The following is a 17,967-nucleotide window of genomic DNA, read 5'->3' on the forward strand; positions in this document are numbered from 1 at the left end:
AGTGCCCTGGCAGAGAGTGACTGCCGAAGTGTCACTTAGACTAATGATTATGAATTATGTAGAGGGTCATATCCTCTTAGTTACAAGTCATTTACACAGTCTCCTCTAGACTGCCTAGCCCAGCTCAATTTTTTTTTCCTCCTACTAGGAAATAACTCATTGAATAGATGTTCAAAGTTGAATTTATTGACATTCTATTTTTCTTTCACAATGCCAAGCTTGCAAAACAACTAAATGAAAACAGCAAAGCACCTCCCCTCAGTGAAATTACAGCAATAACAAGTCTTGGCAGTGTTTTTTGTTCTGTTTTTTTCCTTTTAGTCTGTCAGGGTGCTTCCCATTTTAAAGGTCTGATAGTGGTAATATCTTCCTCTCTGTCTCTTTCTTCCATCTTCAGTTGAATTGCAAAGGTGGTATAAAGGTGTGCGCAGGGCACAAGAGGGGAACACAGCTCGTGCTGAAATCCACACATCTCTCTTTGTAAGATAGTTATTGTTGGGGTGAACTATTTAGAAGGGGGGGGCAAACAGGAGAACCAGAGAATCTCATTCTTCACATTAAAAAGTCTGTCAGATTTAACTATAGTTCTGTGAAGCTGAGGCCTTGAGCCTACGAGAAAGATGAGACAGGTCACAGACAATGCTGTACACTTAACAAGTGACTTATTAAGCATGGTTATGAAGACTGGAGAGGAAGCCAGCTGAAATACAGGGAGCTGCTTTTCTGTTGCTTGCTGACCTTAGATTTCAGTGGAAAATATGACGAGCACTGGCCTCTCCCCAAAAGTAGACCATCCAAAATCAGTTCCAAACTCAGAGACTGTTTCTCACTTTAAATCCAGCCTGGAGCAGCGCAAAGTGTCTTTTCCAAACGGAGCAGGCCGATTTTGTCTCAAAGAGAGCTAAACAGAGAAAACCTCTCAAGACTCCATAACCAACCTCAGGGCCAACGGACCTTGTTATTGTTTATACAGTGGGTGGTGATGAGCCATGCTAAATGCCACTCAACACAGATCCCCACCCTGGGCAGCTACTCTGACAGCTAGACTTTAAAAGGACGCCCTTGCTACCAAAGATGGCCAGGGCAGAGGAAAGGTGACAGAAGCAGAGTGCTCTGGGAAGCTGTTCACACTTCCAACATGTTGGCTGACAGAGGTGGTAGAATGATTCAGTGATGGCTTCCAGCGGCCACATTTTGCTGTTCCTGATGGCCCTATGGTGTCTATAGAGATTTCTCAGGAGCACAAATATCTTCCCCAATCATAGAGCAAGAAATTTGCCGCCAAGCTGCACTAGTTAGATCTCATTCCCATTATCCCTGCCGGACATCCCCAAAATAGACCCAGAAAAGCCCCCAGAAGACAGCTTGTGCCAGCGCAGTGGAGTCACATGTCACTGAGCAGCCTCCCATGGCAGGTTGATTCATCGAGTTAACAGCCAGAGGGATCCTTTTAACACAGAACTCCAACCATGCCATTCCTCTGCTCAAATACAAAAAATCTCCACTGCCTCAAAGAAAATCGAGGTGCTAGAATGACCTATAGACCAAGAGCTCTGACCCTCCCCCGCTCTGTGACCTCCTCCTCCTTCCCGCAGTCCCGTAGCCTCTGCTTGCAAAGCTCTTCCCTCAGGTTCCCCACAAAGCTGCTTTCCTTACTCCCTCCAGTCTCTGCTCACATGTCATCAGTGGCACATTCTTGGACTGCCCTGTAACAAAGAGCAGTCCCCACCCAGACAGCACCCATCCCCTTGCATCGCTTTATTTTTCTAAACAACACTCATCCCCCATAAACACACAGTACACTTATGTATTTGTTCATTCTTAGCTCCTCAAACAAAAATGTCAAGTACCTGAGGGGCAGAGACTTTATTTACTGGTTTATTTCTAGAGTCTAGAAAGGGCCTGACATATAATGCATGCTCAGAAATACTTGTTGAATTAAAATAATAAGTTCTGTAATTTCTCTCTCTATTTGTCCCTTCTCAGACTAATCCCCCTGTACCACCCACATGCTCATACTCATACACACATATATACCCAGCTTAGTGAAATTTAAAGGACTTGCTAGTGATACAGGTCAGAAAAATGCTGTTGTTAGGCCATAGACAGAGGAGCCTCAGGTGCAAAAGCTAGAAGCACTTCCTCCTAGCAAAGATAAATAAAACAAAAAAATCCTTGAGCTCTGAAGCAAGTAGCAGATGTCCACTACCCTTGGCCTATATGATAACACAAACTTTCTCTTGGGCTCAGTAACTATGGTACCATCCTGCAAGTGAATCAAAGCCTGACAGTAGAATCCATTGTATGTTCTGTCTACTTTGTAATCTATAGGTATGCATGGTAAATGATGAAAAGCTCACGTTATAGGGTGTATTTTCAGTCATTCTCCAAATATAACTTTAGCATCTTTTAAAAGTATTTCCAAGTACAGAATATTTATGTTGTTATATGCAGATGCTCGGACCAGGTAGACTCTTTAGTGCCCAGCTAGTGCCACAGTTAGGTGAGCAGCTCCTTCATTCAGAATTCTGCCTGGATGGTTTGTTTACTGTATTGCCATATACATTATTTTGATTGACAGTCCCTTACATGCAAATCCAGATACCTGGAAATTATGCCCTGAACCAAGGATGGAAAGTTGACCTCATCTGGCCTGCCAACTCCAGTTTATCAGTGTGGCTGTATGAGTTGGCAGTGGGGGCTGAGAAGAGTTCAGATTCTGTGCCTGGGTTCAGTGGGAAAGAAAGGGACATGGATAAAAAAGCAGAAAACTGATAAACAAATGTACCTTTAGATTCCAGCAGCAATTCTAAACTTGGGAATATTCTAATGAGGGGAGTGTTTCAGAATCAGTGAGGGATGAGCACATGTCTGGTATAACAATACATATTCAGAAATCACATTGTGTAGATATTTTTATTCATGTTATATCATTTATTTTGCCATTCAAAATAGCATCAAAAGGAAGTGAGAACTTTAGTGCTTGGAGGAAAAAGACAATGCATTTTTTTAAATGCTGAGAACATTACTCTGGTCTATAGATTCATAAGTAACTCTTTTCTTCCATCTTGGCAATGTACATAGTCAAACAAGCATTAATTGAACACCTATGTATAAGCCACTCTGGTGGACACTCTGGGCATTTCCCACATTAAAAGTGCTTATAACGTCTGAATTAAAGGCACATTCATGTGGGGTTTTTTTATCTTGCAACACTGAAACTCCATACTCATTGAATAACTCCTCTTTTCTTCCTCTTCCCATTCCCTGACAACCACCATACTACTTTCTAAGAGTGAATACTTTAGATACACTTTAGATACCTCACACAAGTATAAATTTAGTATTGCTTTTTTGTAACTGACTTATTTCACTTAGTATAATGTCGTCAAGGTTATCAACATTGTAGCATATGACAGAATTTCCTTCTTTTTTAAGACTAAGTAACATGCCATTTTATGGATATACCACATTTTCTTTATCCATTCATTTGTCAATCTACATTTAGGTTACTTTCAACTCATGACTAGTGTGAATAATGCTGCAGTGATCATGTGGACAAATACTTCCTTAAGATCCTGTCTTTAAATCTTTCCCTTTCTTTTTTTCTATGGCTCTTGGTGCTCATGATATTTACCCAATCTTAATCAAGTCTCCACAGTGAAAGAGCAGCCTTTAACTAAACTTGCAGTTCTTAGCAACTTTGGACTTTACTCTCCCCACTTCAAGATGATGCTGAAGGTTTATAAGGCTGTGTTCTCCCACACACAAACAATAAACTCAGCTTTGTCTTATTTGGGGAGCCCAATTTCAACAATAGCTACATTTGTACAGAAACTTGACTTATGTCAGAGCTGGAATAGCTCAGTGAAGATCAGTGAAGAAATAGATGACTGATTTTCAGTACACAGTGCTGAATAATTGATTTTATCCTTATATAAAACTATAAAATTGGACCACTTTATACTATACACGTCCATTTCTGGGATTTGAAAGACTTATATGCAAAAAATGAAACTATAAAAACGTGAGAAGACAATATAGGAGAATCTCTTTATGACCTCAGGATAAAGAAGGTTTTTCTTAAACAAGATACAATAAGCACAAAATACAAAGGATAACATTGATTAACTTCATTAAAATTGAGAATTCTAGTTTACCAACATTCTTCATAAAGAAAGTGAAAAAACAAACCACAAATTTAGAGAATGAAGCAACACATATAACACATAAAGAATTAGAATCAAGAGTAGAGAAATAATGCCAACCCTCATCATAAGAAAAGAAAGACAATTTAAAAATTGCCTCAATGGGCACATAAGAGGAAAGAAAAAATAAACATAAAAAGATGCTTAATCTCATTTATAATCAGAAAAATACAAATTAAAACCAGGCAACCATTTCCCCACAACAGATTAGCAAAAATGTAAAAGTCAGATATTATCAAATGTTGGCAAGGATGTAGAACAGAAATCTTCTATACAATTAGGCTTGCAAATATACAGGACCACCTTGAAAGATCATTTGGCATTATTTGACACATAACACACATCCTATTTCTTAATTTCTAAACCATTTTTCTTATTTTTTTTTCAAACATTTAGTTGCTTTGTAAGATTGTTTCTGAAAATCAGAAGAGGCAAACATAGAAATATTTAAGTCTTCTACAAGTTCATAATGGCCCAGTTCTTTGTTTTAGTGTCCATTCTCCTACCAGCCGCTAGTTCCTCATCGGGAAGCTGGTATATCAAGAAAGGGAAAGAGCAGGAAAGGGAAATAGTATTTCCCACACAAGCCTCTACAACCTAATCTGAAAGCGCCTGGAGATTCTCTTTCTCCTCCAGCTTTTACGATCCTGACCTGGACACCAGCTGGGGAAATGAAACATTGAAAGGAGGAGAGCAATGATTCATCAGAGCCTTGCTCTGCAGTGATTCCACTTAGTATATAATTTGCTCTTTGACACTGTTTGGGAAAGTGGATATCAGCAAACTGTCCTGTCAACAGTTAAGGTCTCCTTCTTTCAACCAGTAGAAAAAAAATTCAAGAGAAGCTTTTCCCTCTTGATACCTGAATGAGAATGGTTTATTTTAGCTGGGTGGAGGTCCACTGGAAGGCTGCTGTTTCTTCATTATTTCTGCCTCTGCTCTGAATTCCCACAGCTGTTGATTCCACTAACAAGACACTTAGGGGACTTGGGAAGATACTGTAGATTTCCATTCGATTACATTGTAGACCTTTCCAGGGCATCCTCACATCCCTTAACACAATGCCTGGCAGGTAGTTTGCACTAAATTGAGGCTCTTTGAAACCCATTCAGCAAATATCACAGCCCAGAGTGGCATACCTGAATTACAGAGCCCGATTTCTGTCTCTGTGCTAGGACAGAACAGGTGGGAAGCAAGGATTTTTGAGTCGTGTGGTGTATCGTCCAATACAGACACCCTAACATGGAGAACAGCACCTAAGAGCCTGAGATGAGTCTGAAGCAATCCTTCTGAAAATTTAACTTTTGTAAAACCTCTCAATTTTCCCAGCTTGTGGTACATCTCCCATCTGGTAGATGATGTGTGAAAGGAAATTAAATGCCTGCTGTAAATATCAGCATGATATTTTAGAGAGAATAAAAACACCTAGGAAAAAGTTCCCGGCATATCTGAAAGAGACTATGATTACTGACAGCTCTGCCTTCTAAGTAGCATTCCTTCATTTTAAGCTGAAGCCAGGAGCTTACCAAGGAAAATAGGGTACACACCATCACTTTGGAATCGAATTAAGTAAATGGTGCCCTAATGGCCTAAGAGAATTAACATACCTCCAATGTATGAGCCATTTCCTTCAGAGAAATAAAGGTCCTTCTTAATGTGGACAAAAACATCACGGGAAAAAAGCAGGTATCAGAAATGTGTTCCCCATTTTGGGGATGGAGTGGGCAAGATAGAGGAAATTGAAATGACTGACCTTTGTCATAAAGGGAGATGTGTGTCAGAGCTAATTACATGGACTGTTTTAGCTTCCTATTTTAAACTGTCACACTTCAGCAATTAGAAATCACTTATGCTCTCAGTGCTATATTAATTTGTACTTAGATTCACAGACTCAGAGGCTGTCATGGTAGAAGCAGTGGCCTTGCAAGCCAGCCTCTTCATTTTTCTGATGGGGAAACTGATACCCAGGGTGTGTGGTAGAAGGCCAAATGCACACACACAGAATCAAAGTCTGGTACTAAGTCAAATCCTCTCCTTTGCTGATGCTATAACACTTGGAAAAAAATACTCATTTTAATTTTTAAATTATTTTCTACACTAGGCATAATACACCTGTGAATTTTTAAAGCTGCAAAAGTTTTAAATGTGCTCACCTCATGCATTAGCACTTTGAGGACCCCTTTTCTGGTACTAGCAGGTACATTTAAGTACATACGTGAGTGCACAGACTGCCACTGAAGGGTACCCTCTCCTCAGCGCATGCACGATCATGCCCAGTATACACTTGATCATTGCACTTTAAACAAAGATCTGTTCACACGTCTATCATATCTGCTGTACTGTTCATCCACCGAGGGTAGAGACTGGGTCTTGCTCAGCTTTGTACCCCAAAATCTTAATACAAAGTAAGCATTGTTGAAAGAGGAAAAGCTTATTATTTACCCATTGCAGGACAACATTGTGTAATTGATGTATGACTATAGCTAAAGCTAGTGTTCTAGGTGGTTTCATAAACAGCCTTTCTGGGCCCAAACAGAAAAAGATCTAAAAGATTAAGCAGATAGCAACATCTCCCTTTCTCTCAAAGAAAAAAGCATCCTTTGGTTTGTGAAATCCAACTCCTCCATCCAGGCGTGGGATCTTATCACATCACCTGGGCATTATTGCGTTGTCACTCCTGGGTTATCTGTCTGGGCGCTCACGTGTTGGCCTCTGACTACCTTCAAGCACACAAACTTAAAGCCTTTGTCTGTGTTCTACGGCCCCCTCAAATGAATCCTCTGTTCTCTTCTTTCATCTGTAAACCTATAGTGATCTGTTTTCCCTCTCTCTGCTTACTGAGTGTTCAGTCTTCCTTTCTCCATTATATAGCTGACACATTCCTTGAGTGAGGGTGAGACCTTCTGAGCCTGCGTGTGCCCTGTTGAGCCCCCGGGCCCCGCTGCTCACCACGTCTCAGTCGCTTCCTGGACCCTCTTGTGTCTCCTCGGTTCCTCTTCAGCCACATCCACCTGTAGGGTCCTCCACTTCCCAGAAGTGAAGACTGCTTCTTGCTCTTTGACTTCATTCATGATTTTGAGTCACAGCAGAGGGCCAGGAGGGGGATGAGGAGTAGTTTTAAACACTGGTAAAAAACCTTATGCAACCCACCTTCCAGATATCTGAACCACAGCACGGGCTGTCCTGCAGTCTTCTCTGGAATGTAGGTCCTAGTGGCGGCACAAATGGGTTCAGAAGTAAAACCTTGTCAAGTAAAGAAAAAAAGGTCAAGGGGGACAATCCAAGAAATTGGTTCGGTGATTTAGAACTCCGGCATGTCATCGGACACAGAAAGCTCTCTCGTCATCCTCACCACCCCAGGTCAAACTGAAAGTTCCCAAAGCAATTCTGGGGTTACCCAGGCACTCCCAGAGAGCACTTGGTGATGGTAGCTATGTCCACAACCCTTGTCCCAGATTCTCTTGAGCCTTTTCCCCTCCTTTTCAACCTACAGCCCCAACACACTCTGCCCCGGTCACACCAGCCCTTCTAGATTTCAGGTCATGGCACCACCTGTACTATCTTATGAGTTGCTCTCTAGGGTCTGACAGATGCCAGCATGGTCACCAGGATGGCCGCATCAGTTACCCTGGTGCGGAAATACCAACAGCACCTGCTGGCGTATACTAGGAGGAGTACAGTATCCTTAAATCTTGTCTGAAGCACCTAACCAGATGTGTGAGCTTGCTCAAGGTCTTTAATCTTAATGAACCTTAGTCTCATCAACAGAAAACTTAATACAATAATACCTACGTTGGGTATTGTTACAAGTAGGGAAACTTTGATTAAAAGTGCTGGCAAATGATACAGGCTAAGAAATAGTTGTAGTTTTAGTTTATATGGTTCTCAATGTTGTTAATATTATTATATCAGTGGTTTATCACAAATGGAAATGTGCATATCTTCTGTGCATACTGTGACTTCTGTCACAGTACCTGACTGCAGTAAAGAGGCCTCACAGATACATAAACCTTGTGAAGCCATGTGTCAACTTTTCTTTCTGCTGTCAGTTTCATTCATTGGATACATTTGGTTCCATATAGTCATTAACTTAAGACAAAATTATCATGTGCCTATAATGTGCAAGATGTTATACTAACCAGCAGAGATGGGGCTGTCAACAAGATAAACAGCATCACTGTCTTGGTGGTGTTTAGGAAGCTGTAGAAGGGTGAATGAGGACACAGAATTATAACCAAAGCAAACTACAGATGCAAAGGCCTGCATGTGAGAGTTTCTCCTCTGCTAAGTGACCCCAATGCCTGAATAGCACAAGGGTTGTACTGCCATCTGGACTGCCAGGGGAACTAGATATGGCAAAGGTGCTGAGCTGCCTGTGAAATCCAGCAAAGTGACACAAGACTCTTGCAGGGACTGGTAGTTCTAATGCTGGCTTTGTTCTTACTCAGTGGTGGCCATTTATCCTGGGACAGTAACAGGTGACACCAAAACTGTGCAGTTCTCAAAAGACTCCAGTAGGAACACCGTGCTGTGCGTCCTCATGCTTATTTGAATTTTGTGATGCCGTCCCTCTACTAGGCAGAGAATCTGGCCTGAGTATCAAAAGAGTGTCATAAGGTTCATGATTTTTGCTGCTGCTTCCTGTATCAAATGAATCCCAAATGATTTTCATGAAGCTGTTTCTGCACTGGCCCTTTCCATATAGTAGAAGCGGAGGAGTCTGGTTTTGTGTGGGATGGCTCACAGATTTAGATTTTAAGCTCAAGTAAAGCATGAGTGTTCAGACTCTGCTTCCAACTGGCTGACCTGCTCTGAGAGGGTGGAGGGGGCACCATATTTTTGAGGAAGAGAAAAGCTTGTATGGATGGCAAAAAAAGAAGGAGCATTACAGGGGAAAGTGGCAGGAGATAAAACTGATGAGATAGTCAGGGGGTCAAATTATGTAACACATCTGGCCATGTCAAAGAAAAATGGGGCCTTAATGGAAAATGTATGCCTTTTTTTAAGGTCTGGAAAGTAAATGAACTCAAAGTGTAAAAGAAACCTCCTAATGACATAAACATTCTGCTGGAAGAAACACCTCCATATGATGATTTGATTGCTACGACTTCTTTTTGATCAGTAACTGAAGGAGAGAGACATAAGGAAAGCATTGTATTTTCATGTTTATGCCATTCACTCAAGGAGCAAGAGCTCCCCAGGTCCCGGGTCTCACAATGGCAGGACTGGATTAGGCCTGGAAAGATCATATGTCTATGCTCCCTGCCAACAGGTGAGTAAATCAGGAAGTCATAACAGAGAGAAGAGATGGCTTTAATAATGTCACCGATTGTGTGTGTTTGCATGAATATATATACATATGTACACAAATATACATGCATACTCAATGTATATTTAACACACATATATAATATAATGTATGCACATATATTTTTAATACCACTACTGCCTTCTAAAGCAATTCTTAGTAAACATTGGCTGTTTGAAAGGCATGTAGAGGAGGGGATGATAGGAGACCCAATGACTGGCTGCTGAAGAGAAACTTTAGTGAAAAAAAGAAATGTGTTCTTCCAACAAAAATGTATTGTATGACTTCTATTTTCCAGACACTATTTTAAGTGATGAATACAGCAGGAAATAGATGAAAGTTCCACTCTCTTGAAACTGTCTGAAGGAGAGAGACAGATAATAAACCTCTAATCAAGGAAATATATTGGATTAAAGCAATGGAGGAAAATTGAGTAAGAGAGATAGATTGTTGTGGTCAAAGAAGGCCTAGCTCATATGATGGGGTCTGGACAAAGACCTGAGGGAGGGACAGAACCACACGGACATCCGGGGAAGAGAGAAAGTAGGAGACAGAAGGACAGGACCCTAAAACAGGACATGCTGATGCGGAAGGCATGAGGTCAGAAAGGAAGCAGAGGCTGGTTTGTCTTCAGAAATTTTGCTAGGAATTTTGGATAGATTCGTTTGCTAGGACTGCTATAATGAAGGACCACAGACTGGATTGCTTAAACAACAGAAATGTATTTTCTCACAATTCCAGAGTCTGTAAGGCCAAGATTAAGATGTTGGCAGAGTTGGTTTTTCTTGAAGCCATTCTCCTTGGCTTCTAGATGGCCGTCTTCTCTGTGTCTCCACAGGGTCTTATAACTTAATCACCTCTACAAAGGCCCTGTCTCCAAATATAGTCTCATATTGTGTTACTGGGGGTTAGAACTGCAGCATAGGAATTTGGTGAAGGACGCAATTCAGCCCATAACACTCAATTTTCCCAAAAGACTAATTTTCCTAAGAGATTTTCCCTTGTTGGAAACCAGGATATGGGGATGTGAGATCTTCAAAGGAAGCAGCAATTCTGTGACCTAGAGGGACAATAGAACATCCTTTGTGACAACTTTTGAATTGCTCATCAAAAATCCCCTACTGAGACAAACGAGGCTTTTCAGTTACGTGGACCAATGAATTTCCTTTTGTACTCACACCCATTTTGGTCCAGTTTTCTGTCAATTGCAATTAAATTATTTCTACAGATAAAGTCTAGAGTGAGTTCACCAATTTAAAAAATTAATGATATATGGCATTTATATTCAGAATTCAAATCACTTTTTCCCTTTATCACTAGCTGAAGTCTCTCTCTCTCTTAATCTCAAACAGGTCAAGATAGCAGTAGGACATAGGGATAAAATATAAATGTAACCCAAATGGAAATACATTTTTTCTTCTGAAGAAAAACACTAAAATAGTATTCTAGACTGGAGGATTAAGCAGGAAGTTGAGAACAAGAGTTTCTAAATCCTACCACCAGTTGTAGTGATGTTTTAAATTTATCTTACAGAATAAAGACAAGTTGGCTCAGCACTTGAGCCTACTCTTTATATCTGCCCCTTGGAAATAAACCCAAGAGCCTCCTCTACTGTATACGCCATTTTTCTGCCCCAGAAACTGGATCCTCGGGTAGAGATGCTTGGGTTCCTCATAACTATATGCTAGATATTCTCAGCAAAACCATCAGAATTGGGAAGTAACAGTTATTCATCTTTTATGACAAAGGTCAACTCTAGAGATTTATGTCCTGGTATTTAAGTAATTGTTATTTCAGTTTTATTTGTGTTTAGTTTTCTCCCAACTTTCTGAATCACCTAGAAAACACAAAAGAAAAAGATTTTCTGAATGACTCCCAGTGTATCTTCCTCTTTGACCAAAAATTTGGAAAATGATATTCTTATGAAATGCTAAAGCCTTTTTTTCTTGATTCTTTATACCAAGAAAACAGTATTAAGGAAGTTACATCAAGGAAGAGTTAGGAGCTATGTCATGTTGTCCCAAAACATTTTCTATTGCCCTATTTAAAACATGAGAAGGAGCATGCATGGGAACAGCTTATAAAGATATATTGTTGAAATTATGTTTTTTTGGCATTATATTATCAACATATGAGGACTTAAATATGAGAAACTACTGTCAAACACGTCAAGCGTGAATACAGCTTCAGAGGACAAGAGACTTTGAAGGAGACAGGATTCCAAAGCTCATGCACTCAAATGAAGCAAGGACCTCAGTCACTTGGAGGAGGCTTTGTGGTCTTACCCCTGAGTCTCCTGTTGCAGAGGATTAAGTGGCAATGAGGTGGAGTTTTCCCCTCCACAGTGGTAAAGAATAAAGTTACCTCCCCCCTAGGGGACTCAGAAATGTTATTTATTCACCTCTTGTCCCAACAAGCCTTTCTGTCTAATTTCACCTCGGGTCAGAGACCTTTGCCCTCTCTTGTCTTTTCTGCTTCAGTGTTTGTCAACCGCCCTGAGATGGCCTTACCTCTGTTTTACCCCAGGCAGAAGTAAGCGTCATTTGTTCTACTAAAGTGTCTCTCAAGAAGAAACGGTACACCACCCCAGGATTCCAATCCAACAGGTTTAGAGTATTGCTAAGCAGACACTGGGATAGAAAGGGGACATCCACGTTTTCTCTATAGTCCATGTTATGGGCATTATGCAGTCATCATTCTCCAGACAAAAGAGCCAGTTGCAGAGAAAAATTACAGATTACCTCTGCCTCTCGGTACTACTGAATTACAACGTTCAGTCCCAGATCCGTCTGGCCATTTACCCCAAACTCAGATTCATGTTTGGGCCTCTTTGTTTTCCCTATTTGTTGAAAATGTCTCTTGCAAAGCCAGCTGTGGAAAAATATCTTCTAAAAGTTAATTCAAAAGCAAAACAACTTGTAAACACTTTTCAACTTTTAAGGGTAAATTCCCCTTCATGCCTCCCAGTAGATCAAGAAATTACCCACTTACCAAGAATATTTTGCATGTTAAAAATGTTGTGTGTTATCATATTAGTGAGGATCTTTAAATATGTTACTAACATTGAAGAAGACATTACAAGAGGAAAACACATATCATGGCCTCTCTGCTGATAATGCAGTTTGTCAAGGTTTTGGGATTTTTTTCCCTGACTTTTTTAACCAAAGAGAGAAAGCAGCACTATCCAATAGGAATAGAATGTAAGCCACATGTCCTATTAAATTATTTGGTTTCTATATTTTTAAAAAGTTGAAAGAAATGGTTAAAATTAAATTTAATAATATATATAATATACATTATATATATCCAAGTATTGTATTACATCCAAAATACTACATTTCAACATGTAATCATATATAAAATTATTAATTAGATACTTTGCATTCTTTTCTCAAACTAAATCCTTGAATCTGGGTATATTTCACATATCACATCTCAGTTCAGACATACATATCAAAAATGCTCAGTAGTCACATATGTAATGGCTGCCATATTGGACAATAATAGCATAGAAATATGTTTTGTATGTGCTCTGGTTTATGTGGGTAGCATTATATGTCACTATTTATGAAAATCTTTGATGTTGATATGTTTTTAAGGAAAAGCACTTCTCTTGAGAGAAGGGAAGTACATTATTTTTCTCTCTCTAAATAGATCACAACTAATGATTATTCTGAATAATCAAATTTATAAGCTCACATTTTTTGTGTGTGAGAAAAGAACTGCATTAGGATTGTCAAATGCAGCTCCCCAAATAGCAGCTCCCAAAGAAACATGAACTTTTGAGAAGATAAAGCTGAATTGCTCACCACAGTCATGGAGAGCGTCCATGCATTTTGGTAGCATCTTGGAGAAGGGAAGGCAAATTCAGAATTTCTTGAGAAGAAGTTTGGTGTCATGTGGGTCTTCCAATGCAGGGACTTGATTAGGGTTGAGTAAGGATCATGATAGAAAGTTTAGGGCTGGTAGAAATATCCCATAAAGATTTTTGAGGCAAGGGTGTCAAAGAACCTGTGGGTAAAAAACCTTTCTGATGGGTATTCCAGTCCAGTAAGTTCTGGCAGTGAACAATCAAGTTCTTTATCTGGGCAATACTCATCTAAAATATTACAGTTATGCCAATGAAGAAAAAGAGTATTAACATAGTTGTGTTAGTATAGACAGTAAGCTGTGAGAGGGAGGGTTATGTAGTTTCGATTCTCAGGGTGTGTGTAAATTGCTATACAAACAGATGTCCAGCAGAGAGGAAATCCATTTTTCCCACATCCCACAAGACTGGGAAATATTTACCCCAAAAGCTCTATCTTTGCATGGCCATTTCCATATAACCAAAGACAGAAAATCAAGTAATAAAAGATAAATTGGCAAAGTGTTTAAAAACATCTTCCCTTGAACCCAAATGATACATGTCAAATGCCCACATGCTTGAAGGTATCTTTATCACCATCTACCAAATACTTGGCTCCTACTGTGTTCTCAGTAAGCACTGTGCTTTCTGGTTGGTGAGTAAGACACAGAAAACACCTGCCCTCAGGAAGCTTACATTCCAGTGAGAAGATTCAGGTAATTTTTAAAAAGAAATAAACAAGGAAGCAATATAATAAGTGACTGGCATAAGTGTGCTATGGCAGAAATAAGAAGGCACTATAATACTGGACATGAATTCCTGCAAAGGACTTTTTTACGGAGGTTACATTGAGTTGTCATTTCATAAAGGCAGAAAGAAGCCTGCATGGAAATGTGAATGCTGCAGATATCTGTGGCAGAGTGTTCCTGGCCTGGAATAGCTAATGTGCAAATCTCCTAAGGCAGGGAAGGATCTAGTATGTTCAGGAAACAGAAAGAAGGCTGATGTGGCTGAAGTCTAGTAGATGAGGAAGAGATTGGTGCACAATGAGTTTAGGGAAGCTTTCGCTGAAGTCAGAAACTACCTTATAAACAGGGCCAGCTCCATCACACAAGGTTCTGAGCTTCCTTGAATCCTGGCTGTTGGTGTCTTAAAATTCTTAAAATTTGAGAATCTCTGTTCAAAATTATTTGTATTGTTTCTCACAAATTATGTAGCTGGTCCTACTCGTAAACCTAGTAAGGATTTCAGTTCCCACATTGTAGGATGTTGGGTTTTTTCCCTTCCCACACTCAGAAAAACTGGAAGTAATCAATTTGGGGCTCATATGTGCTTGTGATATCAAAGCCTCTAATTTCTTCTATCTTGTTGCTCTGCTGTATAGGGTTTTCAATCCCTAAAGCATCTTAAAGTCCAAGATGACTGCTATTGCTCCAGCCATTACAACCTCTTCCCAGCCATGATCAAGGTCACCTACTGAATTACCATACCACTTCCCCCTACATTCCATTGACTAGATCTGGAAAATGGTCATATCCAGCTGCAAGGCAGGCTAGCATATGAGATTTTTTATTCCAGAAAGCCTCAGCTCTGGAATAGCTGAGCTAATTCTCAGCTAAAAAGTAGGGAATTTTTTTCCCCCAGGAAAAAGAAGAAACAGACATGAGGGAGTGTTGTCAGCTCTACTATAAACTCTCATTTCTTCCTTTAACCTGAAATATTCATTCATTTATACATTCATTAATCACTCAGAAATTTTATTGAGGGTCTGTTTGTGCCAGGCTATATCCTAGGGACTGAGAAGAGGAAAATGTCTAAGAGTTGCATCTGAGAAGATAAAATAGAAGGAAGAAAGACCACAAATATTTATAGGACAGTGTCACAAGTACTAGAATAGACTGTCTAAACAGATAAGGTCATGAATAACCCACTGAAGGTGTTGATAAAGCTACACAGAGGAGATGAGGTGACATGTATGATTGGTTTTACAAGTATAGATAAACAAAGAAAGGGAATATATTTCCAAGTTACACCTTGTACCATGAGTATGATTTTGAAATGATACATGGGATTTCTGCAGCTCTGTTATAATTATTAGTCAGACTTGATAAATAAAACATGGCCCAGCCAATTGTTTGGTTAAACCATTTAGTGATCACTTTAGGTCCCTACACAATTGTTTCGCTGCAGCCATCAGAGCCACTGGAAAAGGGGTGCAGATATGAATGGATTGGCTATGTTGCCAGCTCACAGGAGAATCAGGCACGGCCTTTTGTTTTCCATCCCACTGGCTCCACACCCATACAGCTGAGCCAATCCCCTGTCTGCTATCAACCTCTTTCCCTGGCCAATTACATTGCATCAGCATCAGAGACCCTACAAGCCAGCAGCTTCCCAGACAACCTCAGAAATACAGGACATCTTGCCTCATGATACCCCCACCCCACTTTGAGAAATGATTCCCATATCCCAGTAATGTCTTGCTCATCTTTTCCTAGAAAAAAAATTTTTTAAAGTCCTTAGGAACAATATTGATGAACATACAAATTCCTCAATTTAGAAAATATAAAAACATTTAGACTTTTCAGACTTTTAAGATTCATTCTCCGGAGCCAGTCACACCCCACTGCAAGAACGGCTGTTACTGTCCTAAGGGTGACCCTCCTGGGCAGCTGTTTTCTTCTGAAACAAACAAAAAAAAGAGCTCTGTGATAAATCACATCTGAGATCTGTTTCATATGTCAGGCACACATTGCTTCTAAATCAAATGCTGATACATGACTTATTCCGTCAAAAGTAAGCAGAATGCTGTAATTTATAATCATCTTGAAGCACACTGCAGAGAAAATGAAAGCAGACCATTACATTTTAATGCCTTTCGGCTATCTGAAAAGAGTGTCTGGCCACGTTTGAAGCAGGCAGTGTTCCGGACAGCATTGTGCGCGGCCCCCCAAAACAATTTGTGTTTGCTAACAGTTTTGGAAACTAACTGAAAAAAATGATTAATCTGTCCAAAGCTGCTCTCAGGCAGGAAGTTCCAGGCGCAGAAGGTGAGGGCAGAGGAGTGGGTCCTGCCCAAGGCCCAGCCCCCACGCCCATTGGCTTTGTAACCATTGTCTGTTGCTGTGTAAGCCCGAGCGCCCTGTAGCAGGGCTGGGAGCAAATATTCATCGGTGTCACCTCCGCTTAGGCGCCCGTCCCGCGCACCTATTCATCTGTGCTAAGTGAACAGCAGCATCAGCTCAAATTAAGCTGGCTTGAAAACAGCCACTGTTAATAATTTCTGCTGTGATTCAACTTCGCTCTGGCTAACAGGTGAAGATGTTTCATAACGGAGGCAATTACAGCTCTGAGAGTGCTTCGCCGCTGCCTGTTTAATCAGAGGAGTGAACACTAGCTCCTCGTGCGCGCGGAAGGGCCAGTGCAGCCACGTCGCGCTGCATTCGTTATCTGCTAGATTGAACAAGCTGCCTGCCGGGGACAGATGCTTAGTGCAGTGATTAGAATATAAAGCAATTGCAAAGGCTGAGGGGATTGGAGTCAGTCTCCTTTATCTCAACTTACTACAGGCTTTTCTGGTCAGATAGCAAGTCTTCCAAAGCGGGCTTTGTGGATGAGAAATCATATTTATATCCATGCATAAAGACTCATGCGTATTCATTCGTCTGTGCCTGCATGAATTTTCCATTTTAACTAGGAAGTTGTTTTTTGTTGTTGTTTTTTTTGTTTTCTGTTTTTTTAAGGGAGGGGGCTTCTTCAATTCTATGCAAGTTAAGTTCCTTTCATAGCAAATTTTAATGACTAGGAATATAGAGGCACTAAGTGCTAAACCAGGACAATAAAAATGCTTGCCAAATTTTCTTTATTATTTTCTGAAGTTGAAAAATCCAGTGGTTTTGCTGCTTTCCAAAGAGCTTTTATATTTAAGTTGAAAAAACAAAAGGAAGATAAGTGAAAATTTCAAAATACATAACTCTAGGTTTTCACTTACATTATAAGGAAAACTGAAGTTAGAAGTTCTGTGTATGTTTTGTTACTTACATTATAAAGATAGCATATTTCCATCGACAGCGTATTTCCACCTAGAGATCTATTATTCTAGCACAAAATAATTTTTCATGGAAAATCTTCATGAACTATAACTTATAGCAAAAACATAGCTGTATACAGCCCAATTGTGGGGATTTTCAAGTCATTTCCAGCCAAACATTTTTTCTTTTCTGCTAAAAGAAAATCAAGTAGTATAAAGTGAATTTTTATTCATTACAATTTCCTGAAATGTAGTTCTTAATGGTTTCTGATGTGCCTAAAGGCATGAATTTTAAACTACTTCCCCCACACCCCCTGCCCAACCAGAAAACTAGGGAAATGAAAAAGACCCTTTTTGTTACTGGTATTAAATTTCCATTGTGTGCACTAATCTGCTTTCAGAGTATTTTCCTTCAATATATTTTCCATCAAGGACCTGTAATAAAGTCCTTGGTAGGTTATGTTTAACGAGCAATTGATTATAGAGCCGTGTATCCCCAAACTGAGCATGTTTTCAACAAATGGCAAAATAGTAGAGGGGTGGGGGAGGAGGGGTTAGCCATACACTTACTTTT

Source organism: Manis javanica, chromosome 14 (genome assembly GCF_040802235.1).
Source record: "Manis javanica isolate MJ-LG chromosome 14, MJ_LKY, whole genome shotgun sequence".
Classification (NCBI taxonomy): Eukaryota; Metazoa; Chordata; class Mammalia; order Pholidota; family Manidae; genus Manis; species Manis javanica.